We start from the raw sequence: 11960 nt of genomic DNA, 5'->3' as shown, positions 1-11960 counted from the left end.
ATTGTCATTTTCACAGTAAAACAATGCATTTTAAATGCATTTTTTGCTGTGAAAATGACAATAGTTCCAAAAATGTGTCAAAATTGTCCGAAGTGTCCACCATAATGTCGCAGTCACGGAAAAAAAAAAAAAAAAAAAAAAAAAAAAAAAAATCGCTGATCGCCGCCATAAGTAGTAAAAAAAAAAATATTAATAAAAATGCAATAAAACTATCCCCTATTTTGTAAACGCTATACATTTATCGCAAAGTTACAATAATAGCTCCCTAGCACTAGTTTAAAGCTGTTGTAAACCCCAATTTTTTTTCTTATAATAAAAACCTGCAAGACAAAGGCATAATGAGCTAGTATGATTAGCGTACTAGCTCATTATGTATTACTTACCTTAGATCGAAGCCCCCGAAGCCATCCTCGTTTTCCCCTTCAGCCATTGCTCCCAGAGGTTACTTCCGAGTATCGTCACTCCGGCGATGCGATTGGCCGGAGAGGCGATGACGTCACCCCCACGCATTCGCGGAACAGGCATGAGTCCCGTGCATCCGCGCGCTCCCCGACACATTTCTAGTCAAGACCCGGCTCGCCCATATTTCTGCAAATATCTCCTTAACCATGTAGGTTAAGGAGATATTGCAAGCACCTACAGGTAAGCCTTAATGTAGGTGAAAGTATCAGAGGGTTTACAACCACTTTAAGTATTATTACCCCTCCTCTACGCTGGTGATCAATGCCAATGAAAGGTAACCCCCACTGTGGTCACAACAGTGAAAGTTAAATGATTGTAAAGCCTTGTTTGTTTTTTTTGTTTTTAAACAACATGTTATACTTGTGGTTTTGCACAGAGCAGCCCAGATCCTCCTCTTCTCAGGACACAGAGCAGTGGTTTGGCCCTGCTCCCTCTCTTCTGCCTGGCTAACTGACTTTGACAGCAGCCAATGGTGCCACTGCTGTGTCTCAGCCAATCAGAAGGAAGAGTCCCAGAAGACGCCCGAGAGACTCATGGATATCGCTAGATAGAAATGGGGCTCAGGTATGTATTAGGGGGGCTGACGGGAGAGCTGCTGCACACATAAATAGGAAGTGAACACTTAAAAATTGCCTGCATGCAAAGGAGAAAGCAGCTTGCGGCAAAGCCTTGGGAACACAACATGCCCTAATATTCTTGTTGCAAAGTGACGCTTATGTATACTGTCCCATCTGCCTGCCATTGTTTATTAACTTATTTGTAGGCAGTACAGAAGCCCGAACCCCCACCCATGTGCTTGTTAGCACCTCTTTCAGGTGTGGAGACTGTGCCCGTGCTGACCAGTCCCCCCTTCCTGCCCAGGCCAATTTTCAGCTTTCAGAGCTGTAACATTTTGAATGACAATTGCGATGTTGTACCCAAATTAAATTTTGATATTTTTTCCCCCCACAATTAGAGCTTTCTTTTGGTGGTATTTGATCACCTCTGCATTTTTAATTTTTTACGCTTTAACCACTTGCCGCCCGCCAATGACATATTGACGTCGGCAAAGTGGTTGTAGAATCCTGACTGGACGTCATATGACGTCCTCAGGATTCTGAGCCGATGCGCGCCCCCGGGGGCGCGCATCGCGGTGATCGTTGTTGCGGGGTGTCAGTCTGACACCCCGCAACACCGATCTCGGTAAAGAGTCTCTCACGGAGACTCTTTACCACGTGATCAGCCGTGTCCAACCACGGCTGATCACGATGTAAACAGGAAGAGCCGATGATGGCTCTTCCTCACTCGCGTCTGACAGACGCGAGTAGAGGAGAGCCGATCGGCGGCTCTCCTGACAGGGGGGGTTCGCGCTGATTGTTTATCAGCGCAGCCCCCCCTCGGATCGCCACATGGACCACCAGGGATGCCCACCAGGGAAGGGCAAAAAAAAAAATGGGGCAAAAAAAAGTCCAAAAAAAAAGTCTGAGAAAAAAAAAAAAAAAAAAAAAAAAACTCTGGGGAAAAAAAAAAAGATGCAAAAAAAAAAAAAAAAAAAAAAAAGATGCCAATCGGTGCCCACAAATGGGCACTGACTGGCAACAAGTAAATCAGTGCCGCCCCACAGTGTCCATCAGTGCCGCCCCACAGTGCCAATCAGTGCCGCCCCACAGTGCCAATCAGTGCCGCCCCACAGTGCCAATCAGTGCCGCCCCACAGTGCCAATCAGTGCCACCCCACAGTGCCAATCAGTGCCACCCCACAGTGCCAATCAGTGCCACCCCACAGTGCCAATCAGTGCCACCCCACAGTGCCAATCAGTGCCACCCATAAGTGCCACCCCACAGTGCACATCTGTGCCGCCCATGAGTGCCCATCAGTGCCACCCATGAGTGCCCATCAGTGCCACCCATGAGTGCCCATCAGTGCCACCCATGAGTGCCCATCAGTGCCACCCATGAGTGCCCATCAGTGCCGCATACCAGCGCCGCCAATCAGTGCCACCTCATCTGTGCCCGTCAGTACTACCTCGTCGATGTCCATCAGTGCCATCTTATCTGTGCCCATCAGTGCCACCATATCAGTGCCCGTAATTGATAGAGAAAACGTATTTACTAAAAAATTACAGAAAAAAATAAAAACATATTTTTTTTCAAAATTGTCGGTCTTTTTTTAGTTGTTGCGCAAAAAAAAAAAAAAAATCGCAGAGGTGATCAAATACCACCAAAAGAAAGCTCTATTTGTGGGTAAAAAAGGACGCCAATTTTGTTTGGGTACAGTGTAGCATGACCGCGCAATTGCCATTCAAAGTGCGACAGTGCTGAAAGCTGAAAATTGGCTTGGGCGGGAAGGTACGTAAGTGCCCTGTATGGAAGTGGTTAAACAAAAAAGACTGACAATTTTGAAGAGAATTTTTTTTTTTTTTTTTATTATTTTACTTTGTGCTATAACATATATGCCAATTTTTATTTATTTTTTTAAACAATTTTTTTCCTCAGTTTAGGTCAATATGTAGTCTTCTACATTTATTTATTTTAATAATATCGCAATAAGCGTATATTGATTGGATTGCGCAAAAGTTATAGCGCCTACAAAATAGGTTATTGATTCTGCGATTTTTATCGGGAGTGCGACACTTGCCACTATTTTGGGACCATTGACAATTATACAGCAATCAGTGCTCTAAATATGCACCGATTACTGTGTGAGGCCGGATTCACACTTGTGCAGTGCGAAAGAGAGATAAGAGAACTGTTCAGCTCCGTTTTAGATGCGAATTTGGAGACCTGGGAGAGGGGAGGGAAGTGTATTGAGCTGAATGAGAGAAATCAACACATGTGCGAATCAGATGCGTGCCCATAGAAGATAATGGGCATGAATTCGCACCTGAGCCGCACCACAATGCCCTGAAAACACACACATTTTTTGGCAATGTGCAGTGCGAATGCATCGCACATATGTGAACCAGCCTCATTGCAATCAATGTATTTTATAATGTTATGCAAATTGGATGTGGTTTAAGCCGCAACCAAATCCCATAGGTGTGAACCCGGCCTAAATGTCACTGGCAGGGAAGGGTTTAACACTGGGGGCTGATCAAGGGGTTAAATGTGTTACCTAGGGTGCGATTCTAAATGTGGGGGGGATGTGACTGACTAGTGGAGGAGATCAATCAGTGTTCCTATATACTAGGAACACACGATCGGTCCCCCCTCTACCGACAGGACATGGATCTGTGCGTTTACACACAAATCCACGTTCCTGTTCTGTGATGAGCAATCGCAGGTGCTCTGTGGACTCCCGAGTAAAGTGGCGGTGAAGGGGTTAACGTTGCTGCTTCAGGATCGATAACAGCACCTGGAGATGGTCCCGGTTACCCCCAGGTTGCTACACAGTGGCACTGATACTGTGGCTGCGTCATACCCCAGGAGGGGAAGAAGTGTCTGGTGAGTGCATTTATTTACAGAGCACGGTGTGTCACGCACAAGAAAGAGATCTTGAAGGCTTTCACCCAGCAATTTTAAACACAAAAGTCACCTCATCACTTCATATTTTTGCTTTCACGCATTCATTTTGATTTAATGGACGTTTTTTTCTGGACTTTATTCATGTAATTTTAAAAAAACTTTTTTGTGCACACTATTTTTCCAGATTTTTTTGGTTTATAACACCCGGCCGAGGGTCTAACACCCGGACAGAAATTTGTTTTAAGTTTGTTTTATTTCATGATGATTCACTGAAGTTTGACATCACATTCACAGATAGCATTTACTTAGCACTTAGTATACACCCGACAAGGGCACTTTGCAAATAAGTACCCGGCCGAGGGTCTATTTTTCAATTTTTTCCAACTTTTATTTTATTTTTATGTCTTATAACACTGGTTTATAATACTGCAACACTCCACACTTCATTTGAACCTCACCATTTCTTTAAGCTGGGGACTACATCACATCTATCCCCCAGGGTTTGTTTAGAACAGCGCCATACCTACACCCCCATGGGGGAGGTGATTAGCTGCTACAGCGCTTCCAGTTTGTGAGAATAAAAAGAGCCATGAGGAGCTGGGCAGCGCAATGATGGCGAACTGAGAACAAGATGGTGGCGTTTGGTTATTGAATGAATGGCAGACCGAATGCATGGCGAGTGAACCTTTTAGCTTAAAGATGGATTATTTCAATAAGATGAACTGTGTGCTTACTAGCACAGGCAGAATGGCGGTGTGCTCTGCATACAACCAATTCTGCCATGACAAGGATCATGTTTTTTTGCCTTAATGCATCCTATGCATTAAGGTGGAAAAAAAAAAAAATCTGATTATCGCCGGCCCCCCAGCCCCCACCCCCCGTTTTACTTACCAGAGCCCTGGAAAGTTCTGTGTTGCGAATGCGCTCTTCCTTTGCACGGCCTTCTCGGCTCTTCATTGGATAGATTGATAGTAGTGCAGCCATTGGCTCGCGCTGCTGTCAATCAACTAATGACGCAAGGGTTGGGGGCCGGTATAGACGTCGAACACAGGACTCGGGGGCGCGCCCTCAAGGTAACCCCCTCGGGAGAGCACTTCCCAGAGGGGGTTATCAGAAGCGGGGAGGAGCCGAGACAGCCGCCGAGGGACCCTAGATGACAAGGATCGGGGGCCACTCCGTGCAAAACGAGCTGCACAGTAGAGGCAAGTATGACATGTTTGTTATTTTTTTTATATATTCAAAGCTTTAGTATCCCTTTAACTGGAGCCTGAGAGGACCCCTGCTGGATGGCCAGTAGGAACTGTTCATCTCACAAAATACCCAAAGAAGGACCCTCCTTCTCCTCTGCAATATGGCTCATGGCAGTTTTTATTACCTAACAATTAGTTGGAGGGTTGAATGCTCAGAGAAGAACTTTAAAATACTGAAGCTGGCCCAAAAATTGGTAAAATAACATGCCTGGATTTCAGTTTTTAATGAGTATATTTATACATGAAAGAAAGAAAAAAAAAAAAAAAAAAAGGGTACAGGGCAAGCAACCAATTTTCAAAATATCCTTTTTCAAGTTCTGCATTGCACCGTCACAAAGTTGACATTTTCAGATATAATGATCCATTTATAAATTGATGAGGAAGTTAGTAAAATGCAGATCTTCCAGATACAAAGTAGATGTTTCAAGGCAACAAAGGCATCAGATAAAGTATGTGATAATTAACAAAAAAACACAAGCAATACTTAGGCCTCTTGTACACTGCTGCTGCTAAACTGACGTTGGGCATTTTTTCAACTGCTCCTGAACTCTCCTCTATGTTATCTTATTAGTACATGTACACAGGGTCATTTATAGTCGTTTCTAGCCAGTTGAGTTTAGAGGCTTTTTTAGGAAAGCAAAAAAATGATTTCAGACGATGAGTTTAGAGGCATTGCAAGCGACAAACCGTGCTAAACGCAATAACTCGCATTTAGACGCGTTTCGTTTACAGACCCTTTTAGTTTTTGCCCATTTAAAAAAAAAAAAAAAAAAACGGTATGTAAACGCTGCAAAGCGGATGTTTTAAACATGGGTTATTATCTGTCAAATTAAATCGTTCAGGAGAAGTTGTAAAAATGTCCCGTGAAAGCTCCATGCACACTGGACATTAAAATAATGTTATAAAACCGGCAGTAGCTTTGCAGTGAGTCTTTCAACGTTCATGTAATAGCGTTTATTAGTGTAGCTCTCACCCCCTGAAGGAGCCGCTGGTTATAGATTGGGATGGTGTGTTACCTCTGTGAGCGTCTAGGGGTAGATGATGAGAGCAGCAATGATGGAATGTCCAAACAGCAGGTGTCTTTTTCTAGTGCTTTACTTTACCCAACATGGTAAACGACAAACTTGAGGCAGACAGAGATGCATGAGGAGAAGAAATAGCAGCCTCAGGCCCAACAACGCTGAAGCAATCCTGCTTCCAAGGACACTTCAATTTTCGTCGCCACTCCAGCCGGAGTGGGTATAGTGTACCTGGACAGGCCTCTCACACCGACCTGGCAGCCAGAGTATCACTCGGAACTTCGAGGGAAAGGATCTCTGCCACAGACCCTCCCTAGAACTTAGATCATGGAGACAATCCTCCTTAGTAGGATTTGCGCTTGAATTTTCCTCAGGTAGTTTTCCCCTTAGGTTACGGACTGACAGGTTACAGACATCCAACCTCTCAGTGTCCAGTTACCTCGATCCCCGATGGATTGTCTAGGCCCTGTTGGATTGCCTACTTCTCTTGACTCTCCTCAGGCTGACTCCCCACCGAACAGCTATCTTGCTTGGGATCCTCTCCTCAGAACTTGGGGACCCAGTCAAACACTGGGGCCCCGCCACAGCTTTAAATGTTCCGGGCCACTATGGTCCCAGAACCAGGAACATCGCGTGGCACGCGCACCCAGGCCTGGTAGGCCATCTCGCCGGGGAGCCGTGATGTGTGGTCACCCTGAAGGTGGGCACCACACCCGGAACAAGACCCCGCCCAATGGCGTCTTCTCCAGAAGTACCCTCCCCCAGCATGCCCCGCGAGGGAAAAAACCCTCCCGATTGGCTGCTGGCAAAAAGGCACCCCAGCCGGACTTCACTGGCGCCACCCGTCGCTCCGGGGTGGTACAGCACCCCGGAAACAACAGAATGGACCCACAGCACAGCCCAGCCGAAGCAGAGGCCCAATTTAGCCAAATCAAATGGATGAGAGCTAAATTACTCTCTCATCCCCCTTTAAATTTAAAATCGCACCTGTACAGAAAATACACAGGCGCTACATTAGCGTTTTTCCACACTAGCATTTTTTTTTTTTTTAAATGGATCAAAAACGTTAAAAAAATGCCGGTGAGCCACGTTTTTAAATGTTTATCAGTGTTTTTTGTGGTCAGAAAAACGACTCCTGAACGCAATTTTATGGTGGTCAGAAAAAAAGCCCATAAACGTCCATGTGTGCATTGATAACATAGAGGGGCGTTTATGAGCTGTAAAAAAAAAATGGCGGTTTATGAGCGTCAGTGTGCATGGAGCCTTCATGTTAAGTGCCAACAACTACATTAATTTGCTGCAGCTAAATTCTTAATTAAGAATTCTGGAAAATATAACTCAGAAGAGTTCAAATACTCAAATGAGCAACTGTACTTCTGGCAACCTTTTCATACTCATTTTTATTGAGTATATGTAGACAAATGTACATTTACAAAGAAAACATTTTGAGGACAGGAAAATACATCCATATACCAATAACCAGGAGTATATAAGAGATCACAGCGGACAAATAAGTACTGTAGTAAGATCTACAGTGAATGTATATATAATTAATATTTTTTTTTAATAGCAAGTAGCATAGTCTTAAAGCGGATGTGCCACTAAACAAATATATTAAAAGCCAGCAGCTACAAATACTGCAGCTGCTGACTTTTAATATAAGGACACTTACCTGTCCTGGAGTCCAGCGGTGATCGCAGCAGATGACGAGCCGATCGCTCGTCACCCTGCTGCTCCCCCCTCCATCCACGGTGAGGGAACCAGGAAGTGAAGCGCTCCGGCTTCACTGCCCGGTTCCCTACGGCGCATGCGCGAGTCGCGCTGCGCCCGCCGATTGGCTCCCGCTGTGTGCTGGGAGCCGAGTGTTCCCAGCATACAACGGGGGACGGACAGGAAGCGGAGAAAAAAACCCGTCCTTTGCCCGTATCGTAGGGCCGGAAGTGGGTGCAGATACCTGTCTGTAGACAGGTATCTGTACCCCCCTCCCCCCTGAAAGGTGTCAAATGTGACACCGGAGGGGGGGGAGGGTGCCGATCAGCGGGACTCCACTTTAGAGTGGAGATCCGCTTTAAGTAACTCAAATCCAACAGAAAGTCATACCATATGCCAATCGTTAGAAAGGTAAAAGTCATTGTTGTGCTTACCCATAAAACAATTGCAATAAACGAAAGCAGGCATGTCCAAAGTCCAGCCCGCGGGCCAAATGCGGCTCGTGTTCCGGCCCCACTGCCCCAAACGAATCCCTGAGCACACAAAAGATATACAGGCATACCCCACTTTTAAGTACACAATGGGACCAGAGCATGTATGTAAAACGAAAATGTACTTAAAGTGAAACAATACCTTTTTTAACTTCTAGGGTGTAGTGGGGGGTCAGGGGCTGTAGTTAAGGTCTCAGGGGCTGTAGTGGGGGTGTCAGGGGCACCCGGGAACAGGGCGGGCCATGCTCTCGTAGCTTCAGCTCCTTCTACTGTCAGCTCCTTCTAAATGTCTGTACAGTACTTGTAAGGCACTTTACATACACTCGCGGGTGTGTCCTTACTCGCGAGTGTATGTAAAGTGAGTGTACTTAAAGCGGGGTATGCCTGTATACTGTATTGTGTATTGTTCCTTGGAGGGGGCGGGACGATTCCTGTCAGATTACATACAGGAGAATCTCCTGTTTACTTGGCAGCCTCTAATAGGAAGTCCCGTCTCCTGGACGACTGTTCTGTCTTTCATAGGAGGCGGGACTTTGTATTAAAGAGGCTGCCAAATAAGTAGGAGATTCTCCTGCATGTAATCTGTTGGCACTCGTCCCGTCCTCTCCGAGGCTGCAGATGGCCATGGATCAAGCTACTCTGATGGCAATGGTGAGGCTATATTCAAGGCAATGGTAAGGCTGCAGATGGGCACTGACCCTTATTTTGCTTCACAGTTCTTTATTTAAAATGTAATTTCTTTCCTGAAACTTCCCTCTTAAAGTGAAGGTGCTTGTTATACACTGATAAATACGGTATATCCAAATAACATGCACAAGCTTATCCCTAGAATCTTCACCACACACACAGCCACAAAGGCAAGAGAATTCTTGTTGGGCAGTGTATTAGTTATTTTCATTTAATTTTAATGTTTCGAAGAATGTCAGGCAAAATAGTCAGCCCTCAAGCGTGTTCACTTCATCAAATCTGGCCTTTTTTTAAAAAAGTTTGGACACCCCTGAACTAAAGGGTTTGATCCTAGAAAACCTAGCAAATGTGTCCCGCTTGTGACAATGGCACTCAAAGTAAGAGAGTACCAAATATGGCCAGCATGACCATTAAAAGGAGCTATGATGTGGAATCCGTTACCAAGGAAAGAGAATCTGACGTACCCTGGGTGTCTAGCCAGGGTCTCCATTTTATAAAATTTCCCTGGGCAACCCCAGCTTCATATATCCACTGCACTTCTTAAAGCAATATTAAACTTTGCCAGGAAAAAAAAAAAAAAAAAAAAAAAAAAAAAAAACTTAAAAATGGCCCCTCTGCAGGTCTGTGCCATAACTTGACAATATGCAGTGCATACTAGCACATTATGGCAGAATTAACCGTCAAATGGGGCCCTCCAGTACTGGGCTGCCACCTTTCTCACTGGACTCGGGTGCTTTTAAATCTGCCCGGTCTTCCTTCTGGGTTCCATCACTTCAACTGCTTGAATGGCCAGGCTGCGATGACATCACTTATGTGCATGGGTGCAGGAGTCACATCACCACAAGCACAGACCAGGTCAGCTCAGCTCAGATCGCATTACCACAGACAGGCCAGGAGAGGCATTTATGACAGAAGAGACCACTAGGGTCAGTTATAAAAACCATGCCTCCCGTATTTTTTTGAATTTTTTTTTTTTTTTTTTTTTTTTTTTTTACTTCAAATACCACTTTAAATAAGCCGAATCAAAAAGAAAAAAATTGGACACTGTAAATGATAAGCACAAGATCATTGCAAAGTGGTTGGAGGGAAGCTTCAGAATGGCAAAGATGTTGTTTATTACAAATAATGTGAGCAGACTGCAGTTCCTCTAAAATTATGTTTAGTATTAATCAATTTCTAGCATAATTTGAGTATGCTGATGTTTGTACATCCAGCAATTATCTTACTTACAAAGCTTTGCAGACATTTGTACTACAAAAAGGTTTACTGGTGGAGCAGCAGACTCCATTCCTGCAAGTGCTAAAAGCTCAGTGACAGGTGGGGTGCACCCACTTATCTAGTAGTACCTAGAGTAAATAAAGGAAGCTAGTTCACTATCTTTGTCCATTAGGCAACTGGTCATTCACTGGATGTTTTGGTTTTTGCTTTACTGATTAGCAAATAACCTGGCCACATGGACCATCAATAAACATCTAGTAAATGACACCTACATGGCCGTCTCTGGGGGTGACAGTCTGACACATGGCAAACCTTGCCACCAGCTAATTGTAATGACTGGTAAAGGTGTCACACCAAAAGTGACACTTTTCAGAGGGAAATCTGTCAACATATTAATGCGTGTTTTTCTAATAAAATGCAGAAATGACCTGCTACAACCAGCAGAAGCATAGGAAGCAAAATGATGTTGTCTGATCCCCCTGAAAGCAAAAGGGTGCACAGTGCAATGATCAAAGCCCAGATCAAGTGCTCAAACACGTTTTCAACACATAATTAGACAGCTGACTCTTATATACCACAGGCTGTGACACTAGTGCTGGATTCAAGGAATCTCATCCATAGTTATCCCACAGATGGTCCATCTCAGGGCCCTAGGAACAGAAAACTGGGTGCTGCTTTGCATAATACCCCCAATCTTTCTCATAGGGTATTTCTCTTTGACCGTGCAGATCTTTGTAAATAAGGGGATCGCCATACCCCCCGACCCACGTTTATAAAACAGAAAGACGAGTAGAGATCTACGTCTTACCTGATACTGCTGGCTCGGCTCCCTCTGTGGTCCGCCAGCTAGAAGATTATTTCTGCAAATGTCTTTTCCCCTCCCCCCAAGTCACCCTTTCCTCCTCTCTGTCCTCCCCTAGTCCCGTCTCCCCCTCCCTTTGTCTCCGTCTTCCCTTCTTCTCATTTCTCTTTTTGCTGCCTCTCTATGTCTCTCTCCCCCTTTCAAAATGGCTTTTTTTTTTTTTTTTTTTTGCAGACAAGGAGTGTATACGCCCCCGAACACGTGATTTTCTTCTAAGGGATTGCTAAGGAGAGGAAGAGGGCTGGAATTTAGAGAAGCCGGGATGTGGAGGACAAAGAGAGAGGAGACGGCGGCGGATTGATATCGTAGTTGTCACACCACACGGCTCTAGAGCGCTGCATTCAGCTGCCAGTCTTCTTTTCATTCGGGACTCCAAGTAGAAGCGACGTTACTAATCGGAACATTGACGCTACCTAGACGTAGTTTATGTGTATTGGCTAGGGAAGATGCACTAGGCTACCCATACACAATCATATTTCTGCAGGCCAAACTGCAGCTATCCATAAATTCCACCATCTGGCCCAGTTCACACTAGTGCGACGCAAGAACCCTGCAAATCCACTGCGGGTTCCCGCATCGCACCTGAATCACACAATGGTTCACACTAGTGCAATGCCAGACATCGCATGTGATTTGCACCACATTGCTGTGCAGATCACATGTGATGTCTGTGCGATGCTAAAATGGTGCAGGACCCTTTTTTTGGTCCGCACTAGAATTGGATTGCATGGGTGTTCACCATTTCACAGTTGGGATGTCGCTAATGTTACATTGACACACGCAGCTGTTCGCAGATATCAGGCCCTGTACACACAAGG

General features: G+C 45.0%; 1 protein-coding gene across 2 annotated transcripts in view; it reads right to left on the bottom strand.

Annotated features, from left to right (window-relative positions):
* PCGF2 (polycomb group ring finger 2) overlaps window positions 1-11209 on the bottom strand; it is a 268388-nt gene extending 257179 nt beyond the window's left edge. The window contains exon 1 of one of the 2 annotated variants that reach the window (XM_040329734.1): window positions 11089-11209. The gene's annotated coding sequence lies outside the window, so the exon portion shown is untranslated. The remainder of the gene's footprint in view (window positions 1-11088) is intronic. The other variant, XM_040329733.1, reaches the window with a different exon arrangement.
* Window positions 11210-11960: the final 751 nt, after the last annotated feature.

This window comes from Rana temporaria, chromosome 12, assembly GCF_905171775.1.
Source record: "Rana temporaria chromosome 12, aRanTem1.1, whole genome shotgun sequence".
In the NCBI taxonomy this organism is placed as follows: domain Eukaryota; kingdom Metazoa; phylum Chordata; class Amphibia; order Anura; family Ranidae; genus Rana; species Rana temporaria.
This window is presented reverse-complemented; position numbering and strand designations above follow the sequence as displayed.